Source organism: Sus scrofa, chromosome 3 (genome assembly GCF_054392235.1).
Source record: "Sus scrofa isolate SSC_HxYL_T2T_F1_AM1 chromosome 3, Sscrofa_HxYL_maternal_Yorkshire_Landrace_v2.0, whole genome shotgun sequence".
Classification (NCBI taxonomy): domain Eukaryota; kingdom Metazoa; phylum Chordata; class Mammalia; order Artiodactyla; family Suidae; genus Sus; species Sus scrofa.
The window spans coordinates 64581587-64605694 of NC_139385.1; the positions used below are offsets into that span (position 1 = coordinate 64581587).

The 24108-nt window shown below is 43.3% G+C and overlaps 1 long non-coding RNA gene across 1 annotated transcript in view; it reads right to left on the reverse strand.

Annotated features, from left to right (window-relative positions):
• Window positions 1-24108, reverse strand: part of LOC102161008 (uncharacterized) — a 62784-nt gene that overhangs the window by 21830 nt on the left and 16846 nt on the right. The window contains exon 3 of the long non-coding RNA XR_002342984.2: window positions 12642-12721. This is a non-coding gene — a long non-coding RNA (uncharacterized LOC102161008). The remainder of the gene's footprint in view (window positions 1-12641; window positions 12722-24108) is intronic.

Sequence of the window (24108 nt, forward strand, 5' to 3'; positions counted from 1 at the left end):
CTGCGGTGTAGGCCAGCAGCTGCAGTTCTGATTAGACCTCTAGCCTGGGAACTTCCAGATAAATATGATCACACATGTACAGTATGATACATGTAAAGTACCTAGCAAAATAGAGACAATAAATGTCAGTGCTTGTTACTGTAAAAGACACCTGAAACAGAGTGACAGGTTTAAAGTCTGAGGATACAGGAATAAGCAAAGAGAGAACAAGCTAATACTAATGAAAATAAACAGGGAAGACTTAGTTAAGTATGGATTGAATGTACCCCTATACCCATTCCCAAACTCACTAAAGATACAGTAAGGGGAATGTTCTCATATAGGAATTGACCCATAAGGACCAAGAGATGCATGACATCTTGGGGAAAGGAAAACAGTTAGATACCCAATAGGCAAGTGATTGAGAAAAAAAAAAAAGAAATTCTGACATCTATTTGGCAGTGGGGAACAAAGAAATAGGCAGTTTTGGGCACAAACCACCAGAAAAGCTCATGAGTAGGAAGCAACACTCTGAGTATGGACATCAGTGAATATGTGAGGCTAAAGATGGGATTTATTGATTGAAGTCCATATGTGATGCATTTTTTTTTTTGTTTTTTTTTAGGGCCGTACCTGTGGCATATGGAAGTTCCCAGGCTAGGGGTCGAATTGGAGCTGCAGCCACTAGCCTACACCACGCCACAGCAATGCCAGATTCAAGCTGTTGTCTGTGACCTACACCACAGGTCATGGCAATGCCAGATCCTTAACCCACTGAGTGAGGCCAGGGATTGAACCTGCATCCTCATGGATAAGTTGAGTCAGGTTCTCAAACCTCTGAGCCACAAGGGAAACTCCCATATGATGCAACTGATCTCCAATTATCCTTCTCACCTCCACAGAAACTAGAGAGAGGATAAGCTAGTGACCCTGGACTCAAAGCTTAGGTGAGGAATGAGGGACCATACTGTACACAGCAGTGTCAAAGAAAATGCCACATGGTAATAAATGTAAAATACCTTGTCTCTCTCCTCCATTTCGCTCCAAGAATGGTGGTTTGCACATCTACCCTCAGGCACTGGAGACATAGCTCAGGAATCTGACTAACTTAATGAAAAGACCTTCAAATATTGGTGATTGGGGTCTTCTAGCTACACTGGCCAGCGACATGTACTTAGAGTGGACCCACCAGGAAACAAGACACACCCACTCAGTTTCCAGTAAACTTTTAAATGACTCCTTTCTGACCTTGAAAGACGATCTAAGGACCACCGGATATTTGAAGAAAGCTTCCACATAGAAGTAGAAAATGGAGTTACCCCAGTGGTACAGCAGGTTGTGGATCCATTGTTGCCACAGCTGTAGTGTAGGTCGTAGCTGCAGCTCAGATTCAATCCCTGGCCAGGAACCTCCATATGCTGCAGGTGCGGCCATTAAAAAATAATAAAATAAATTAAAACAAATAAAAGCAGGAAAATAAAAACTCAACATAAGACAAAAATAAAATTTGGGGAGCAGAAACAATGCAAATATACAAGCAACTTAAAGTCAAACAAAGTAATAATTTCAGAGAAGGATTCAGAGATCATTGTTTCTTTGAAGAAAACAGACCAGACCACAAACTAAGGAATATTCAAAAGTTGCCTTGGCAATTAAAAACAATAGCACATATGACAAATTCAATGAAGTGATAAAAAGTTAAATTAGAGAAAGTCTCCCCAAAAGCAAGAAATGAAGAGCCCAAGAGAGTGAAAATGGACTGGATAGAAATAACAGAGAATCAGTGCCATCTGTCTAGCAGGCTCATTATCCTGAGAAATTGTGGCATTCTAGAGAGAAAAAGAACAAAAAGAAAATATTGAGTCATCAACTAAAGAGAAATTCCAGAAATAAAAGGCATGAGTTTCTAGATGGACAGCACTCCCTCGTGCTCAGCTCTGTGGATGAAAAGAGGTCCAGGCCAGAGCAACTCCCTGTGAACTTTCACAGCATTCTGGACAAAGATCCTGAATGTTTCCAGGAAAGAAACAGGCCACAGATGAAGGAGCGGGAATGAGACTGGCATTATGTCTCAGCAGCACGACTGGAAACCAGTGATGCCTTCAGCAGCCCAGGGGCAAAGATCTCCCACTAAACATCAGCCCCAAACTATCTAGCCAATGTAAGAGTCTTTTAGTGCAGGCCACCTCGTGTATCCGGTCCAAGGAAACTTTGGATAGAGTTCACCATGGGCTCAGGGAATAACATCTGGGAGTCTGATGATGGGAATGCCTGGGGTGAGGACACAGAGGGTCTGAAGAGGCCAGCAATGTGCAGGCCTTGAGACTAACCCATGTCAAAAGAGGGCAGAGGAAAGACTGTGTGATGCAGACTGGAAGTTAAACTTCTGCTGGAAAACTGAGGATGAAATCATGATAGATACTTAAACAACCAAGCAACGGGGGAAATGAATGAACTCCAAGGAAAATCAAAAGTTATCCCTAAAAGGACATATAATCAAAATACACTAAAGACCTTGGCTGGTGCTGTGGCTGTGGTATAGGTCAGCAGCTGTAGCTCCAATTCAACCTCTAGTCTGAGAACCTCCATATGCCACAGGTACGGCCCTAAAAAGACCAAAAAAAAAAAAAAAAAAAAAAAGAACTTGGCTGTGAACCCTATTTTCATAAAAATAGTAATAAATATTTAATATTGACCTAACCACAAATAACTATTTTGGGGAGGCATAATAGGATCAGTGGTGTCTTGGGAGAAATGGGACCTGGGTTTGATCCCTGGCTGGGCACAGTGGATTAAGGATCTGGTGTTGCCACAGCTGCAGCTTAGGTTGCAACGGTGACTCAGATCAAGGAAAAAAAAAAAAAAAAAAGATAATTTTGGGAGGAGGTGGGGAATGTGGTGGAGTCGAATAAAGGAGCTAAATAATAATGTTCTACAACAGGAAATGGATAAAGTCTGAAAAATCAAGAGGTAGCAGCTAGAAGGTTATTCCTTAGAAATGTGGAAGCAATTATCAGAGGAAACAGTGAAAATGGTAGTAAGTGGTTGTCTCTAGGGAGAGAATATTAGAGTACAAGGGGTGAGGCAAGAAGTTAATTTTGTTATACATCTTAAAAATTATTTTATTTTTTACATCCCGATAAATTAAAATTAATGGAGATTAAATATAATTTAAAGAGGTAAGTTAGGCAATATTAATGTCAGACAAAATCAGATTTGAGACTAAAATACTAGATAGAATGAGAAAAGATATTTCATAATGTAAAAGCCACTATCCGTCATGAAACACATTGTCATGAACTGTGGCCCTTTGAACAGCATAGCTTCAACATGTATGTAAATACACCAAAAAATGACTATCAAAAATCTTACGGGGTATTACTTAGCACATAGTGCGTTGAGTTGCTTTTTTGTTTGTTTATTCATTTCACAACTATTAAATGACATTTACGTTGCTAAATACTGTGCTAGGTTCCAGATAGGACAACTCCAGCCTTTATTCTGTTTTAATAAAGTATTATGAAAAAAAAAAAATCTTAAACGGGAGATCCCCCTGTGGCTCAGTGAGTTAAGAATCCCACTGTGGGAGTTCCCATCATGGCTCAGTAGTTAGTGAAAACCACCTAGTATCCATGAGGACACAGGTTCGATCTCAGGCCTTGCTCAGTGTGTTAAGGATCTGGCACTGCTGTGAGCTGTGGGGTAGGTCGCAGATGTGGCTCAGATCCCACAATGCTGTAACTGTGGTGTAGGCCAGCAGCTGCAGCCGAGTCAATCTCTAGCCTGAGAACCTCCATATGCCAAGGGTGCAGCCTTAAAAAGAACAAAACAAAACAAAAGAAAAAAATAAAATCATATAATCAGGATACATTCTCTGGCCACAAGGCAATAAAATTAGAAATGAGCAACAACAAAAAGGTAGGAAAAAAAAAAAAGAAATCCATCTGGCTTGTAAATCTTTTAAAATATATAACCTAGGGTAAAAAAAAGAAATTTTAACTAAAATTGTGAGTTATTTTGAAATAAATGACAGTGAGGGGACTAAAAGACAATGAAACAACTTCTAAAAAAGAAATTTATAAAGATAATAGGAAAAGTTAATTGAAAAGAAAAAAAAAGCATATTTTCAGCAAGAAAACCAAAAGCTATTTCCTGGGGGGTAAAAAAAATCAATGTAATAAAGCTCTTGGCGAGCCTGAACAACAAAAAAGAAAGACACATAAGCAAATGAAATTAAGGAAACAGACAAAAGTATAAATTCATACCAATACATTTAAACATCTAGAGGAAATGGAAGATATTCTAGGAGAATATAAATTACCAAAAATAAATTTTTTCCCTCTACATGTTCAATGTCTAATAGAGTGTATGACCTTGACACACATTCTTTCTTCCTCTCTTTTTCCATTTTTTTGTAATATATATGTCTATGTGTCTGTATGTATGCGTATATTAGCTTTTTTTTTTTTTCTTTTTGGGGCCACACTCATGGCATATGGAGGTTACCAGGCTAGGGGTCGAATCCGAGCTGCAGCTGCTGGTCTACACCACAGCCACAGCAACACAGGATCCAAGCTGCATCTGCAACCTACACCACAGCTCATGGCAACACTGGATCCTTAACCCACTGAGCGAGGCCAGGGGTCAAACCTGTCTCCTCATAGTTTCTAGTCAGATTCGTTTTCACTAAGCCACGGTGGGAACTCCCCAAAATAACTTTTTTAAACAAAAAGCACTTTATGTGGGTTAAAATTTTTTTTTATGATATATATGACATGAAATGTCATTTTAACCATTTTCAGTAAAAGTCAGTGTGTTAATTACATTCACACTGCTGTGTAACCACTGCTGCTCTACCTCCAAATCCTCCCCATTACCCCCAGAGAAATCCTATAACCACAAGAATAATACCCCTCACCCCCCCTCTTCTCCTAGCCCCTGGTAACCTCTACTCTACTCTCTGTCTCCATGAATTTGCCTACTCCAGGCACTTCCCCCCCCCCTTTTCTTTTTAGGGCCATGCCTGCGGCATATGTAAGTTCCCAGGCTAGGGGTCAAATTGGAGTTGCAGCTGCCAGCCTACACCACAGTCACAGCAATGTGGGATCTGAGCTGCGTCTGCGACCTACACCACGGCTCACAGCAACATTGGACCCTTAACCCACTGACTGAGGCCAGGGATCAAACCTTCGTCCTTCTGGATGTTATTCAGGTTCTTAACCCCCTGAACTACAACGGGAACTCCTCTAGATATTTCATGTAAGTAGAATCATACAATATGTCTTTCTGTAACTGGCTTATCTGACCCAGTATAGCTCATCCATGTCACAGGATGTATCACAAATTTGTTCCTTTTTACGGTGAACAATATCCCATTGTATGTATAGACCATACGTTTTGTTTATCCATTCACTTGTTGATGGATGCTTGAGCTATTTCCACATTTTGGCTACTGGGAATAACAGTACAATGAACATGAGAATCAGTGATTTTAAAGAGGTAGGAAAACAGAATAGACCATTCACTATAAAAGTTAAACTGGTAAGAGCTTTACCTTTAAAAAGCTATTTGAGGAGTTCCCGTCGTGGCTCAGGGGTTAATGAATCCGACTGGGAACCATGGGGTTGCGGGTTCAATCCTTGGCCTTGGGGATCGGGCATTGCCATGAGCTGTGGTGTAGATTGCAGACGAGGCTCAGATCTAGCATTGCTGTGGCTCTGGTGTAGGCCGGCGGCTACAGGTCTAAATTAGACCCCTAGCCTGGGAACCTCCATATGCCGCGGGAGCGGCCCTAGAAAAGGCAAAAAGACGGAAAAAAAAAAAAAGCTATTCATGTCCGACAATTACAGCAACATTCTCCCAGACTTTTAGGACATGTAAAGGTTCTAGAGTCTAGAAAAAGATGGAGAGTTCCCCAAATCATTCTACAAGGCTGACGTAAACCTGACAGGACAAAACTCAAAGAAATTTATCAGTGTATTGAAAGGTTAATTCTTTTTTTTGTCTTTTGTCTTTTTGTTGTTGTTGTTGTTGTTGTTGTTGTTGCTATTTCTTGGGCCGATCCCGTGGCATATGGAGGTTCCCAGGCTAGGGGTTGAATCGGAGCTGTAGCCACCGGCCTACGCCAGAGCCACAGCAACGCGGGATCCGAGCCGCGTCTGCAACCTACACCACAGCTCACGGCAACGCCGGATCGTTAACCCACTGAGCAAGGGCAGGGACCGAACCCGCAACCTTATGGTTCCTAGTCGGATTCATTAACCACTGCGCCACGACGGGAACTCCTGAAAGGTTAATTCTAATGTGATTGGCCAAATAGGTTTTATTCCAGAAATATAAGGTTAGCTCAATATTAAGAAAGCTGTTATTTTAACATTTATAATTTTAGAAGAAAAACAATATAAGGAGGTACAAATGATTGGATATAAGATAGACTCGATGCATTTTACAGCATAAGGAATATAGCTAGCTTTAAGATTATTATTATTACTATTTTTGCCTTTTGTCTTTTTAAGGCTGCCCTCTTGGCATATGGAGGTTGCCAGACTCAGGGTCAAACCAGAGCTGTAGCTGCTGGCCTACACCACAGCCCCAGCAACGCAGGATCTGAGCCGTGTCTATGACCTATACCACAGCTCCTGGCAATGCCAGACCCTTAACCCACTGAGCAAGGCCAGGGATCAAACCTATGTCCTCATGGATACTAGTCAGGTTTATTAACCACTTAGCCACAATGAGGAACTCTAAGATTATTTTTATTTTTTTTTACTTTGTTTTTTGTTTTTTTGGGGTTTTATTTGGCTGCACCCTTGGCCTGCGGAAGTTCCTGGGGCCAGGCATTGAACCCACGCTGTAGCTGTAACCAGAGCCACAGCAGTGACAATGCCAGATCAATCCTTAACATGCTGAGCCATGAGGGAATTCTGCCAATATTTTGTAGTAACTGTATATGGAAAGTAATCTTTAGAAACTGTGTTAAAAAGTTTAAAAATAAAATAAATTTAAAAATAAAGAAGAAAACAATATTATCATCTCAAATGTGAAACTATATTTTGGTTAAATTTCAACATCTCTTTCTGAGCAAATGAGAAAAGGAAAGAAGAGTGCCCATTGTATTTCAGTGGGTTAAGAACCCAACATAGTGTCTGGGAAGATGTGGGTTCAATCCCTGGCCTTGCTCAGTGGGTTAAGGATCTGGCGTTGCCATAAGCTGCAGAGTAGGTCTCAGATGGCAACTTAGATCCAGTAGTTCCGTGGCTGTGGCATAGGCCCCAGCTGCAGCTCTGATTTGACTCCTGGCTGGAACTTCCCTCCTGCATGGGCTAAGTAGGATGGGGTGCTTCTTGTGTGGACTACAGGTGGTGGGGGCAAACCACCACAGTTATCTCTGACTTCAGAGGTGAGTGTGGCCTGCCACCACTAGGGGTCCACGAATAGGCACCACTTGTAGCCCCAGTCGTCTCAGAGGGCATGACAGAGGAGGGCATTGTGACCAAACACCACCTGTTGTTGCTCTCAATCCCCTGGGAACTCACACACCCTGCCACTGCCAAATGCTCTGGGCACTGCCTAAATCTGCCTGAGGCTCATTACCACTTCCCAGGGCCCTGCAACTAGGAGTAGCCTGCACCATCTTCCTGAAGGTCCTTCCTACTGTCAAGAGCCCAGCAACCAGGCACTGACTACTGGCCGTACCCATTGCCTCCTTATCCCTGAAAATACACTCAGCACCCTGGGGATAATAGTCTGCTCACACCAAAGAAAGAGACAGCAAATATCCAAACTCCCACAGCAAAAATAAATAGTAATGCCCCACAAAATACGAAGGGGTGTTCTTGCATAGACTACAGTTTGGTTTCCCTAAACTCACAGAAAAAGAAAAATATAAGCAAAATGAAGAAGCTCAGGCACCATTTCCAGTTAAAAGAATAGGAGAATTCACCTGAAGCAGCAAACAATGAAGCAGACCACTGCAGTATGACAGACACTGAGTTCAAAAGGGAGATAATGAAAATACTGAAGGAATTAAGGGTGGATATGAAGGAATTAAAAGTGGATCTAAACAATAATGCTGATTCCTTTAGAAAGGAATGAGAAAATACAAGAAGGAACCAAGAAAAATTATAAAATTCATTTGCAGAGATGCAAACTAAGCTAAAGGCACCAAAGAGCAGAATGAATAATGCAGAGGAACAAATTAGTGACATGGAAGATAGAATAAAGGAAATCACCCAATCAGGACAGCAAACAGAAAACCAAATGAAAAAACATGAAAGCAGTATAAGAGATCTATGGGATAACATACAGTGAGCCAGTCTGCACATAATAGGAATTCCAGAAGGAGAAGAAAAAGAAAAGGGGATTGAAAATATATTTGAAGAAATTATGACTGAAAACTTTCCAAATCTAAAGAAAACAAGATATGGGAAGCACAGAGGGCCCCAAACGAGTTGAACCCAAACAGACCCACACCAAGACATATTATAATAAAAATGGCAAAACTTAAAGAGAGGACTCTTTATCTTTAAAGGCAGCAAGAGAAACACACAATGTTAATTATAAGGGAACCCCCATAAGGCTATCAGGTGCTTTCTCTACAGAAACACTACAGGCCAGAAGGGAGTGAAAGGTATATTCAAAATTCTAAAAGGAAAAATTTGCAGCCTAGAATATTCTACTCAACAAGAATATCATTTGAAATATGAGAAATAAAGAATTTCTCCAAGAAGCAAAAGCTAAAAGAGTACAGCAATACTAAATCCATTCTAGAAGAAATACTGAAAAATCTTCTCTAAACAAAAAAGAAATAAGAAGAAATAGGATGGAGGAAATCACAATTGGAAAGTTATAACTTAAATAAGCCAGTATACAGATCTAAAAGAGGGGAAAAAAAAACCAAAAACCCTACTGTAAAGGTGATGATAAACACAAGGAACAGCAAAAAGCAAACATGAAGATGTTTAAAAAAAAAAAAAAAAGGACTTTGAAATCATAGAATGTGGGGAAGGAAAGTAAGAAAATCTAGACTTTTTTTTTTTTTAATAATGTGTTTGAACCTATATGACTATCAGGCAAGTGGACATAGGAAGGGGCTAACATACTTAAAAAAACGGGAACCACAAATCAAATCCACATATTACATTACAAAAACTAAAAAGAAAAGCACACGAGCATAAAATAAATGGAAATCATCCAACCAAAAAAAGAAAGGAACAAAGGAGAAAAACTTCCCTTGAAAAAGACACATGCACTCACATGTTCACTGCAGCACTATTCACAATAGGCAAGACATGGGAACAACCTAAATGTCCATCAATGAATACATGGGTTAGGAAGATGTGGTATATATATATACACCATGGAATACTACTCAGCCATGAAAAAGAACACAATAATGCCATTCACAGCAACATGGATGGAACTATAGACTCTCATAATAAGTGAAGTAAGTCAGAAAAAGAAAGACAAACACCGTATGATATCACTCATCTGGAATCTAATATATGGCACAAATGAAACTTTCTACAGAAAAGAAACACATGGATTTGGAGAACAGACTTGTGGTTGCTAAGGGAGGGGGAGGCAGTGGGATGGACTGGGAATCTGGGGTTAATAGATGCAAACTATTGATTTGGAATGGATAAGGAATGAGACCCTGCTGTGTAGCACTGGGAATTATATCTATGGAGCATGATGGAGGATAATGAGAAAAAGAATGTATGTGTGTGTGTGTGCACAGGTGTGTGTGTGTGTGTGTGTGTGTGTGTGTGTGTGAGACTGGGTCACTGCTGTACAGTAGAAAATTGACAGAACACAGTAAACCAGCTATAATGGAAAAAATAAAAATCATTAAAAAATACAATAATACTTCTGAGCTTATTAGAAGAGTGAAGAAGGTATCTACCATCTAACCAGGAGAACAGACTTCCTAATCAATTTGAAAAACCAGATGTGCTCCCTGGGGTCAGGTGGCAGGACTCTGGTCAAGCCACAGCATTGAGGGATGCTCGGAAGGGACATCCTCGCTCTGTTCAAGATACCGCCCCTGCAACAGTGGGGGTAGGCAGGTGGAGGGGGTGGGCTTTCCAGCATTCAGGGACATGTACTCACCCATGTGTGCCCACTCAGCCACTTCTAAGCCCCGTTTGCCCAGCCTGGAAGGTCCCACACGAGACTTTTACCATTTATCCATAGCCCACTGGGGAAAGGTAAAACTAGATTGATTAAAGGGTTCACCGACGTAAAAACTAGAGGTGTACAGCGTACAGTTATAACTAGCACTGTCCCCTAGAACTTGCCCTGGTGATGGAATTCTTCTGTATCTTTACTTTCCAGTAACCACTAGCCACATGCAGCCGTTATACACTTTAAAATGTGGCTCGTATAACAAAGGGACTCAATGTTTTATTTTCTTGTAATTAAGTTAAATTTAAATATAAGGCGGTTCCTGTCGTGGCTCAGCGGAAACAAATCTGATTAGTATCCATGAGGACTCAGGTTTGATCCCTGGCCTCACTCAGTGGGTTGAATATCTGGTGTTGCCATGAGCTGTGGCATAGGTCGAAGACATGACTTGGATCTAGCATTGCTGTGGCTATGGTAGAGGCTGGTTCCAATTTGACCCCTAGCCTGGGAACCTCCATATTCAGCCCTAAAAAGACAGATAAAAGAAATATATATATATATATATATATATACGTAGCCACCTGTGATGAGCGGTTAAAATCTTGGACCAAGCAGGTTTGAGCCTGCTGGGACCTCACTAAAGGCCTGCAGAGAGATGAGCACAGGCCAGGATTATTACCGCTGGAACCAGGAAAGCCTGCAGGGGTTGTATTAGTTTCCTAATTGAAGCCAAAACAAATTACCGGGATTATTATCTTACAGTTCTGGAAGTCAGAAGTCCAATTCAGTCCTATGAGGTGTAGGCAGGACTGGTTCCTTCTAGAAGTCCTAGAGGAGAACCGGTTCCTTGCCTTCTCCGGCTTCTAGAGGCTGCCTCCGTTCTTTGGTTCATGGTCCCTTCATCACCAAAGCCAACAGTTTAGCATCTTCAAAGTTTCTGTTTCTCTCTGACCTCTGCCTTTGCCATCCCATCACCTTCCCTGACTCTGACCCGCCTGACTCCCTCTTAGAAAGACATGTGTGATTACATTCGGTCCACCTGGGATATCCCAGGATCTACTCTTCCTAAGATTCTTAACTTAATCACACCTGCAATGTCTCTTTGGCCGTAACGTATTCACGGGTTCCAGGAATTGGGACGTAGACATCTTTGGGAGGCCATGACTGAGAGTACCACTGAGGGTGACCAACAGTCTCCATCACATCAGATCTGGGATAATGGCTTCATCCCTGGAAGCTGACTTGGACACAGAAGCCTCTGTACTGGAGGCATCCTTGCCTTCATGCGGATTCAGCACGTTGGATTCCATTCACAGAACGGGGAGTAACATCCACACTTGGTGGGGAGAAGGCTGACGGGCCCGGCAGATGGAATCAGGGTCCCTGCCAAATGCCCTGAGGTTGGAGACAGAACTCCACCCAGTTCTTGGGGAGCTCCAGCCTGGGGAGAGGGGAGGGGTTCATACTGGGGGGCAGAGTGGGCAAGTGGGGGTGTCAGTGAGTAGAAGCCGGCACATTATCTTCTGGACACTGGGGGGTATTGACTGTTTTTTGAGCTGGGGAGTTATGTACACAGAGCAATGTTTAAAGAAGATTAAGCAGGCAGTTGTGTGCAAGTGGGGCTCAGGGGTGGGGGTGGTGAGTTAACAGGAGTGTAATGATTTGTTTCAGAGGGAGCAGTAGGAAAGGGGGGTGGGAGCAGAAATTATGTGCAAGAAACATCCTGTCAAACAGAAAATGCACTAAAAATACCACCACGGCTGAGTGAAATCAAAAATGGCAGCAACATCTTAAATCATTTTGAAAACGAATTGTGCTGGTTTTTACAGTTTTCTATTCTCAAATAATTTGTGTAATTGTAGTCTGTTAAACGGTTTTACTAATGGCTACAGCTGTCACCATACAATATATGTCTAGCAAATATAAATTGAGACCTTACTATATTCACTAGTTTTTAAAAAAGTAGTTAATCATTCAGTTATCTGTAAGAGCAAAACACGACATTTAAATTAGCATATATAGAATGTGCGGCCCAGGATGGCTCCTCCAATAGTAGCAACAGATCAATGTATTTTCCCCATTAGAAGTTTTGACATTTACTACTTTTCACCTTTAAAAAAATGAGCCCTCCTGGAACTTAGCAGATGGCCCCTCTCTATGGCTTGCCTGCCATCTGGAATTTGTTTTGATAAATCCAGACATTAGGGAGATGTTATCTTCCCAGCTAAATATAACATTTAGTTGATTCGCTGGCAACCTATGCATTTCTTTCTCATGCGAAAAAGGACAGTACTATAGATTTTACTATGCCAATCATGAATGTAGCTCAATTCTTATAAATCTCCCAAAATGTAAACTGTCCCTCAATATGCTTGAATAGAGTGGGTCATTACCTATTTCATTTTTTCCCCATTGGGGCCAGCCCTTCTGCCACCCTTGGTCCTGTCTCAGGGTGCACTGCAGTGCGCCAGGCTGCAGCTCCACCGTGGCCAGAGGGCAGCCCCGACGGTCAGGGCGAGGTTGTCTATCCCTCTCACCTGGGGCAGAGTTCCTCTTCCTGGATCCCAGCTTTGCCTCTTCTTGAGTCACTCTCTGATTTGGGTAGAGCACAGTCTTCCTTTAGGAAAAAACATGCGAGGTGACATGTGAGGTTAAGTTTCAGAAATTTCCTTCTTCCCTCACTCTCTGCTGATGTTTGGCAGAATTTTGGCTTTGAAATCATTTCCCCTAGAATCCTGAAGGTGTATATCATTGTCTTCTAGTTTTGAATGTCACTTAGAAGGAGTGTGATCTACACTGATTTCCACTCTTTTCCAACATTTTTTTTTTTTGTCTTTTTATGGCCACACCCATGGCATATGGAGGTTCCCAGGCTAGGGGTCTAATCAGAGCTGTAGCTGCCAGCCTACACCACAGCCACAGCAATGCCAAATCCGAGCCTCATCTGCGACCTACACCAGAGCTCATGGCGAGGTCAGGGATTGAACCCGGATCCTCATGTATACTGGTCAGATTTGCTTCCACTGAGCCATGATGGGAACTTCTCCACTCTTTCCCTAAGGCTTTGATTTTGTCCTTTTTTTTTTTTTTCTTTCTTCCTTTTTCATCCTGAAATTTCAAGTGGCCTGTGCGTTGCTGTCCCTCCTTTGCTCCAGGCACTCAGTGAACCCTCTCCACCTACAAATGCACATCTTTCCAGACCAGGACATTGTTGTGTGTGATTGTTTATTTCCTTGTTCTTGATTTCCTCTGTGCATTCATTCTTTTTTAAAAAAAATTTATTTAGGGAGTTCCCATCATGGCACAGCAGAAACAAATCTGACTGGTAACCGTGAGGTTGCAGGTTTGATCCCTGGCCTTGCTCAGTGGATTAAGGATCCGGTGTTGCTGTGAGCTGTGGTGTAGGTTGTAGATGCAGCTCAGATCTGACATTGCTGTGACTCTGGCATAAGCTGGCAGCTGTAGCTTCCGTTAGACCCCTACCCTGGGAACCTCCATATGCTGCATATGAGGCCTTAAAAAGCAAATAAATAAATAAATAAATAAATTTAAAAGAATTTTTTTTGGAAGGGCCAGGGCTGGACTCCAAGCCACAGCTGCAATCCATGCCACAGCTGCAGCAATGCTGGGTCCTTAACCCACTGTGCCACAGTGGGAACTTACGCTGGTTTATTCTTGAAATCCCCCACAGATACTGGACTATCTGGACTTATTCACCAATATTTAAAAAATCCTTTCCCAACTTTTTCTTCCCTTTCTCTCTCTGTTCTATGCCTAGGATATTTCCTAACTTTATTTTCTAACCCTTTAATTGAATTCTACATATCTGCTCTCTCATCATTAATTCCTAAATGCCCCTCTGTTGAAAATTTCTTTAAATGCCTTGTTCTTGTCTCTTGGATGCAATATCTTATCTCTTTAAAAATCTCATTTTTTTTTTCCTGTTCTGTGTCTATTTCTCCCTCACCCCACCCCAAGTTCCTTTGGCTTTTACCCTTGTTCGTGGCCTGGTGATCCATTTACAATTAAGAGTGGACATTTTGTGAGCAGGTGAAAAAGTGGGTGGACTTCCACTGCTTCACTGGGTGAGCTGTTCCACTGGGAAATCCCCAAATGTAATTAGCAGGTGTTTTCTCTCAGGTGCGTTATTCCTGTGAGGATGAGAAATCCCCTTTCTCCTCCTGGGAGACACAGGCATGACTGTCTGTGTCTTTGGAGTCAAACTGGAGAAGGGTTAAGGGATGTTCATCTTCAAAATGTTGACTTTCCCTTGGTCCCCTCTTTTCAGGATGGGGACACCACTCTCCAACTTCCTGCCATCCTTTGGGCAGACTCTCTCAAATTCCTTCTCTCCAAAGGGTGAACCTCTGGTCTTGACCCCCCCTGGCCTGGGACTGGTCTGGTTGCTTAGGGCAGATGGGCAAATTCAAGTATAACTGGTTCTTTTTTTTAATAATGATTTTTATTTTTTCTATTACAGCTGGTTTACAGTGTTCTGTCATTTTTTTTTTTTACTGTACAGCAAGATGACCCAGTTACACATGCATGCATGCATTCTTTTTTATCACATTATCATGCTCCATTATAAGTGACCAGTTATAGTTCCCAGTGCTATATAGCAGGATCTCATTGCTTATCCACTCCAAAGGCAATAGTTTACATCTATTAACCCTGATTCCCAGTCCATCCCACTCCCTCCCCCTCCCCCTTGGCAACCACAAGTCTGTTCTCCATGATTTTCTTTTCTGTGGAAAGGTTCATTTGTGCCCTATTATTAGATTCCATATATAAGTGATATCATATGGTATTTATCTTTCTCTTTCTGACTTACTTCACTGAGTATAAGAGCTTCTAGTTCTACCCAGGTTGCTACAAATAATAACTGGTTCTTATGACCTTTAACCATATATCCCTGTTTTTCAGTCTCACTTGTTTTCCCACTTTTTTTCTCGAGTCCTTCCTCCTCCTGCAAAACTCAGCCTCTGAGTTTCTTCCTCTGTCAGGTTAGTTTTCAGCTTTCTCAAGGGTGCTATGTCTGTTAGCACAAGCACATACAATTTCCAGGCTCCAAAATTCTGTGGCTGGCATTTCCTCTCTTGATCTGTATCCCTGTGGGTTTCCTTCTCTTTTGACTTTCATGTCTACTATTCTAGTGAAAGTTCTGGAGGGTGTGGAGGCCAAACAAGACTCAATCTACCATCTTTAACTGGATATCCCTCTAGAGGGATCAGAGTTTCTGGTAATGAGAGAGGTCTGTAAACATGACTCTCCTTCAAAGTGGCAGGAAAAGTCGCTCTGGATGTGAGTGATGGAGGGGTGGGATGATGGTCACATCAGGAAGGTGGATGGCTACAGCATCTATAGAGCCCATGGGGGCTGAGTTGGGATGGAGAAGAAAGACTGAAGTTTGTATAGAAAGCGTACTCAGTCTGGGTTGGATGTTTTCTTGTTACCTGCTAGTTTCTTCTTTTATTATTATTATTATTATTTTTAGGGCCACACCCATGGTATATGGAGGTTCCCAGGCTAGGGCTCAAATCAGAACTGCAGCTGCTGGCCTACACCACAGCCACAGCCACACGGGATCCAAGCCTTGTCTGCAATCTACACCATGGCTCATGGCAACACCAGATCCTTAACCCACTGAGCGAGGCCAGGAATAGAACCCTCGCCCTCATGGATCCTAGTCAGATGTGTTATCACTGAGCCAAACAGGAACTCCCAGTTTCTTCCTTCACTGACTCTTGTTGCAAATGGAAGACCAAAAAAGAGGAATGTAATTTCCATCTTTTTTTTTTTTTTTTAACCTCCTTCATCCTTTAACAGCATGGGTTCACAGATGGGACATCTTCTGTAGGGAGGACAGAGAAACTATTACCATAACACTGCTCAGGAAGAAGCAGACCAGTTAAATGGGGTAGGGGAATGAGCAGCTAAAAACTTCCTTGGGTTGCAAACTGTAATTATTTCCAAAACTCCTTTCAAATATATATATTTTTCTTTTCAGGGCTGCACACATGGGCATGAGGAAGTGCCCAGGCTGAATCACAGCTGTAGCTGCCGGCCTACACCATAGCCACAGCAACGCGGGATCCAAGCCAAGTCTTTGACCTACACCACAGCTCATGGCAATGCCTGATCCTTAACCCACTGAGCAAGGCCTCGTGGATACCAGTTTGGTTCATTACCACTGAGCCACAATGGGAACTCCATTTCTTGCAAATAATTTTATCCAAATTCATCAAAACTCATAATACAGCATATATAAATTATTGATGCTTCTTATTTTATACAGATAGGTCAGCACATAAAGGCTTTCGTGGGTGTAATTAACAGGGAAGGGGCTTCAGCTCCAGGTCTTTTTTTGGTGCCCATGGCAGGATGTCATCTGAACTCTCAGAAAGTAGACAAAGGAGAGAGGAGTTCCCGCTGTAGTGTAGCAGGTTAAGAACCTGACTGCAGTGGCTCCAGTCCTGTGTTGGCCTGGGTTGGATCCCTGCCCTGGCGCAGTGGGTTAAAGTATCCCGGTGTTGCTGCTGCTGTGGTGTAGGTCTCAGGGGCTAGGATTCAATCCCTGGCCAGAGAACTTTCATATGCCAGTAGGGGGAGGGGAAAGAGAGAAAAAGAAGAATCTAAAAAACAGATTTTAAAATGATATTAGGGGAGGAATTGCCATGTGATTCAGAGGGTTAAAGATTCAGCATTGTCACTGCAGTGGCTCAGGTCACTTCTGTGGCATGGGTTTGATCCCTGGCCTGGGAACTTCTGTATGCTGGGGGTGTGGCCGAAAAAAAAAAAATATATAGGGGGAAAACAACCATGCTCATAGCAATATCATTCACAGTAGCCCCAAACTGAAAACAACCTAAATGTCCATCAACAGAAAGAATAATGAAAAGCAAATCATCCATACAAAGGAATACTCAGAAATACAAAGAAATGAACTGCTAATACATGCAACCACATGAACTAATCTCAAAAGCACTGTGCAGCACAAAAGAAGTCAGACAAAATAATACAGATGATATGATTCTGGTCATTTAAATTTTAATCTATGGATAGAAAAATCAGGACAATGGTTGCCTGCTGGTGGTGGGAGGGTAGTGGGGATTGACTGAGAAGGGTAGGCAGGAACTTTCTAGGGTAACACAAATGTTCTATATTTTGACTGGAATGATGATTATACAAGTATATCTATTTTGATCAGAATCACTGAATTTAGGACTTCCTGTTGTGGCTCCGCTGTAACAAACCCAACTAGTACCTTTGAGGATGTGGGTTCAATCCCTGGCCCTGCTCAGTGGGTTAAGGATCCGGTGTTGCCATGAGCTGTGGTGTAGGTCATAGATGTGGCTTGGATCCTGTGTTGCTATGGCTGTGGTGTAGGCCGGTAGCTATAGCTCTGATTCGACCCCTAGCCTGGGAACCTCCATATGCTGTGGGTGTGGCCCTAAAAAGACAAAAAAAAAAAGATCATTGAATTTATACCTAAGACATGCATTTTGCTCTACGTAAATTTTACCTTGATAGTTTTTTTTTAACTGGAAAAAAAAAGAAAATTAGAAATACTTTCAAAATGTCTTCAGAATGCTCATTATATACATATACATATATATACACACACAAACATACATATATATATTCTCTTCCATATTCTTTTCCGTTATGGTTTACTACAGGATATTGAATATAGTTCCCTGTGCTGTACAGTAGGGCCTTGTTGTTTATCCATCCTACTCGTAAGAGTTTGTATCTGCTAATCCCCAACTCCCAATCCAGGAAATGATGATTTTCATTGGGGACTTAAATTGAAACATCTGATTGGGTTAATGATTTTAGTACCAGGACCATCCAGAGTCTTGCCTCTCGCCTTTGCTTCTTTGCTGTCACTGTGGCCTAGGGCAGCATGCCTGGCTGGGAGGAACATTTTGAAACCAAGCCTAACTGGATTTAAACCTGGGCTCTGCCTCTCACCAGCTGTGTGACCTCAGGCAAATTACCTAACTTTTCTAAGCATCAGTTTACAGGGCCATCGTGTTACTGAGTCACTGTGCAGACTGGAGGTTACATAGACAACAGCACCGCACGAGACACAAGGAGGGCCCTGAGTAAATATGTAACACAATAATAATTTCCACTGTTTTAATGGGGATGACAAGAGCAAAGCAATTGTTAGTGGCCCCTACGCACATCCTGCGCCCGGGAAGCCCCAGAGAATGCAAAGGTACCTCACCATGACATGAGGAATCTACTCATCTTCTGATACTGTTCAGAGGTAGGTAAGGGTTAAATTTACATTTTCATCGTGGAACCAAGTTTGGTACAGCTTGAGGGAGAAATCTGTGTCCTGTTGGTTCTAGTCTGGTTCTCACACCTGAGGAGGTTGCCTCTTTTAACACTTATCTTTGAGGTCAGAATCCTTTCCTGGAGGGATACTGAAGAAGCCTTTAGAATAAGATGAGCCTGCCCTCTGCCCCCTGCCCCAGACGCAGGCTCAGCTGCTGATTGTCCCCTTGCTCTTTGATGGAGCTCCTTTTCCTAGGTCCCTTGAGTTGGCACCCACTCCTGGGACCTTGGATAAGTCGCCTCACCTTCCCTGGTCTGTTTCCTCGTCCTTAAATGTCATGGTTGGGGTGGCCAGGTGATCCCAAGGTGAGCAAGCTGAGAAGCACTGTGAACTTGAACTCTCTGACCCCAGGGCCAGGTTTGCTGTAGCAGGAGATACTGTTACAGAAAGAAGAACCTGCCCATGGCACTAGGCAGTGGCTCCCAGTGGCTCCCTCTCGACGCAGTTGGAATGAAATCACATTTTCTCATTTTGTCAGCAAGCTTCCTGATCCATGAGTATCCATCTTCACCCATAACACATTTCCCCTAGTGATTTACCTGCCAGCCCAATCTTGGGCATCATGAATTTGATGCTGGAAATTCTATTCCTAACATACGCTTGTCTTGTTTCTCCTCTTTCCACAAACTCTCCTATGCCTGTTATCTTATATGATCCACAACAACTCTATGTGGTAAGACGCTTTCCTGCAACTGACAGATGTAGAAACTGGGGTTTGGGCAAGAATCTAAAGCTCTGTGGCCAAGAGGTGACTGGACCTAGATTAAAACTGGCATCGTCTGACACCGCTGCTTTAAAAAAACTCACATTCCCATGTTGTGGCAACACACTAGAGTCAAGGACACCCTCCCCACTCCCCCATGTGGAACGAGATGCTTAGGATTTAGGATATTTCTCTCCATGTGTAAAGTTGGATTACTGCAATAAACAGAGCTCCTCAAACAGGGGTAAAGGGGTGGGAGAAATCATTTGCTTCTCAAAATGCTGACTGAGGCTCATGGATGTTGAAAACAGGGAGGGACCTGGGAAATCAGTCATGGAGTCCAATGCTGACCATTGTACAAGTGAGTCAGCAAGATTCTACAGGAAGTGTGTCTTGCCCAATGTCACAGATCAATGTCAATCACTACCAGCAGGGAGGGCTTTTGGGATCCCGGGAAAAGGTAACTAAACCTTTGGAGCAGTGCACGTCTGACCAGCCCATGGGCCCACTCCCTTGTAATGGAGACCCTGGCTTATGCACAGACACTGTGCCCTGTGTGGTGGGACGAGATTCTGCCAAGTCCCTCCTGGGGGACCACTGTTCTCTCTTCTGTGTCCCTTGCCCCCCCTGCCCCCGCCGTCCTCCTGAACATTCGGGATGGCTGACTGAGGTGGGGGGCAACCAAAGGGAAGAACATTCTTAGACGAAACAAGACAGAGCTACTACTTAGCCATAAAAAAGAATGAAATAATGCCGTTTGCAGCAGCAGGGACAGACCTGGAGATTCTCGCACTAAGTGAAGTAAGTCAGACAGAGAAAGACAAAAATACCATATGACATTGCTTACATGTGGAATCTAAAATGGGACGCAAATGAACTTATCTATGAAACAGAGACAGACTCACAGACATGGAGAACAGGGGGAGGGGTGGGGGAGGGGTGGATGGGAGTGTGGAGTTAGCAGGTGTGAACTAGTATATGTAGGATTGATAGACAACAAGGTCCTCCTACATAGCAGAGGGAACACTATTCAATATCCTGTGATAAACCATAATGGAAAAGAATATGAAATAGGATATATATGTATATAATGGAGTCACTCTGCGTAGAGCTGAAATTAACACAGCATTGTATGTCAACTATACTTCAATTAAAAAAAAAAAAAAGACAGAGCTCAAGGCATCTCCACTCTGGAAGTAGGGCCCTTGTGTGTTTCCTGGTCATGAGCGGGGTCCTTCTTCTTCAGGCTCTGTCCCTGTAGACGTCCCTGGTCTCAGGGCTGCTTGCCCACCTGTCCACCTCCTAGGACAGTCCTGTCTGTGTTATGAGAACCTCCAGCCTCTGTGCGCTGTTCTTTGCTCCTCACTGTGGGCCTTGGGGGCCCTTTCAGCTCACCTAAGGGATGCATCCCACCCCAGCCTCTACTCAGCACTCCTGTGCTCCGCTCACCTTCCCTGTGCTCCCCGAGCCCTCTGCTTCTTCATCTCTGGAAAGAATCTAGCCAAACCTACTTTGCAGGATTGCAGAGTACGACTAAAACCATACTGGCAGAGCACGTGTGGCCCAGAGGAGACCCCAAATAAGGGCAGCTATTAATCAGATTTGCCACGCCTCCTCCAGCAGACTGAGGATGCCTAGAGGTTAAGGACCAGGGCAATCATTTTTGTGTCCCCTGTGATGGGACAGGTCCACAGCTTAATAAATGTCTACAGAACAGGATGGAAGAGAACCATCCAGGTTAACTGTGAGCACTTGTGTTGACAGTCTCAGTGGTTCCTAAAACATTTGCTAGAATGTTTTACTCAATGCAAGGCACCAGCCACATGACTTGGCTCCTCCTGGTTATCAGAAGAGCAAGGGGTGACCTTTCACACAGGCTCTCCTTAAACCGTGGTGAGAACAAAATAAAAAAGGAGAAAACGAGCAACTTTATCGAGGGACATTCTAGAATGTTGAAATAGGGGTTTAGGAGGAAATTGTTAAAGCTGCTGTTTCACAGAGTGGCATTTGCTCAAGGGTCTGGTTCCCTGATGCATGGCAGAGGTGGCCGCCCACACCACTGGCACTGCTGGTGTCAGGGCCCCAGTGAATTTGAGTGGCCTCCTAGTGCAGGTGGAGTGTGGGTTTCACACACACATGACTTTTGACTCGGTTCAGAGATCAGATATTGCTGGGAGGTTTCCAGTTACAGAAAGGTCTATCCAAGCACTGCTTTTATAGGGTGTGTGGTGGTAATCCTGAACAAGCACCCCAGGCCTCAGCCCCAGCTCCTAAGGCCCACCCCTGGCTGGGTCTCACTCCTGTGGGGAGGGGAGTGTAGACCACCAGGGCACTGAGTCCACATGCTCCTACTTCAATTAACAACACAGAGGAGAGGGTGTGTACAGGAGGGTGAGTTTAGTCATTGGAAATAAACACAACAGCCTGTGAGCTCAGCGCTTGCTGTAAGTACTCTGCATTTCTCAATTCCTTTCTAAATTTGGATAGTGATGTTTACTTTTGCAAATCCTACCGCTCCCTCACACCCGGGGCCAGCACCCCCTTTCACAAAGCCTTGCCACCCTCTTTGCTTCTCTGGAATCGTTCATCTGTTCATCTCCTTGGGTACTTATGGTCATTTTCTGTCTTGCATTCTTTTTTTTTTTTTTAAGGCCACACCCTTGGCATATGTTGGTTCCCAGGCTAGGGGTCAAAAGGGAGCTGTAGCCTCCAGCCTACACCACAGCCACAGCAATGCAGGATCTGAGCCGCATCTGAGACCTACACCACAGCTCATGGCTTAACCCACTGATTGATCCTTAACCCACTGACTGAGGCCAGGGATCAAACCTGCGTCCTCATGGATGCTAGTCAGATTTGTTTCCGCTGAGCCACGACAGGAACTCCTTGCATTATTATTCTTTGTACAAATCTGTGTTTCCCATCAAGACTCCTCAAGTTTAGAAGAAGAAATCCCTTGATTCCACAATAGCACCCAGTACAGTACCTTGATTGTACTTGGCTATTGGGTGTATCATAAATATTTCCTGAATGAACAAAGGAAAAAGTGAGGTGAAGCATATCTGGAGACTTCAAAAGCTACAGAAGCTTAAAAAATAGTGGCAGGAATGTCTCATGTAATCACTTAAAAATAAAATTTACAAAGTGATTTGGAAAAACGAGTTAATTATTTTGGAAGGTCAGGAAGTGCTCTTTAAATGTGCCTGGCTAATGTGTAAATCCCTCAAGGAAATGGATCATGTTTTAGTATTATTTCAAATCCTCACTGCCTAGTGCATCTTTGGTCTAATTTTTTTCTCCTTCATTTTTTTAAAAGATAAAAACATCTATCTTTACTTGTTTTGCTTATCCAAAAGTGGCATATGCTCGATGCAAAATTTTAACATAGAAACAAAAAGTAAAAAGTGAAAGGCCTGGAGTTCCCTGGTGGCTCAGGGGGTTAAGGATCTGGCATTGTCACTGCAGTAGCTCAGGATGCTGCTGTGGTGCAGGATGGATCCCTGACCTGGGAATTTCCATACATCCAGGGCATGGCCAGAAAAAACAAACAAACAAACAAAAAAAAAAACCCCTATTGGGCTTACCTATATTTTAAGTCTTTCCTGGGCATTTGTTGGAATACTTGCAGCCAACATTTCTTTTCTTTTCTATTCTACTCTACTCTATTCTACTCTATTCTATTCTACTCTACTCTATTCTATTCTATTCTATTCTATTCTAGCCTAGCCTATCCTATCCTAGCCTATCCTAGCCTATCCTCTTTTTAGGCCCACACCTGTGGCATGTGGAAGTTCCCAGGCTAGAGTCAAATAGGAGTTGTAGCTGCCATCTTATTCCACAGCCACAGCAATGCTGGATCCTTAACCCACTGAGTGGGGCCAGAGGTGGAACTGCGTCCTCATGGGTACTAGTCAGGTTTATTGCCACCAAGCCACATAGGGAACTCTACAGCCAACATGAGTATAAAATGATTCCTAGGTGCACAAAGCACTCTACACTTTTCCAGGTGTTTCTACTTGGAATCTGTATTCTTCTGTGACCTTCACATGCTACATGTAGGAAAGACCGGGTTCCCTTCTTATTCCTATTTTAGTACCTCAGCCCAAGAGACTGGCCCCAGGTTTCACTTTGAGTCAGTGGCCTGCCAGAAGCAGAGCCCTGGAACTCTTTTTCTGCTTCTCTTTCCACAGCTGGAAGGTGCAGCTGTGAGAGGCTGGGCGGGCATGGTTGCAAGGTGAGATGCCACTGAGGATTTGGCAAGTGCTGAATTTATGCCAATGTGGAGAGACTGACCAGATTGGGGTGTTTGATATCTTAGCTGAAATAAGTCCTCCTTTCTGGGCAAGCCTAGTGGAGGAGGGAGGGGCAGATGCTGAGGAAGCTCTGGGAGTAGGGGTGGTGGGGAAGGAATCATCTTCTGCCATGTCATTCTCAGAAGCACCCAGTTTAGACTGGAGAGAGGTGGCCCAGGGAGTCCTTGCTGCTTTCTGCTTCCCTTACTTAAGGGTCTTGATATTTTTTTACAGTGCAATTCACTGATCCTTGACAAAGAAAGAAAATAGCACTCATGGGTGCTGTTGTTAAACAGAAATTTTCACCTCTATGCGGGGAGAGGAGCTTTGGCAGTCCCGGCTACCTTACTTCTACACAGTAGCTTAGGCAGGAAAGTTACTTTACATTGAAGTCAGAAGGGAAGGATCCATATCCTAACACAGGCTGGCAGACAAGAGAAGGTGGCAATCTTTGGAAGGGACATTCCTTTTTTTTTTTTTGGTCTTTTTAGGGCCGTATCCGTGGCATATAGAGATTCCCAGGCTAGGGGTCAAATAGGAGCTGTAGCCTTTGGCCTACGCCACAGCCACAGTGACGTGGGATCTGAGCTGCATCTGCCACCTATACGACAGCTCATGGCAACACCGGATCCTTAACCCAATGAGCGAGGCCAGGGATCCAA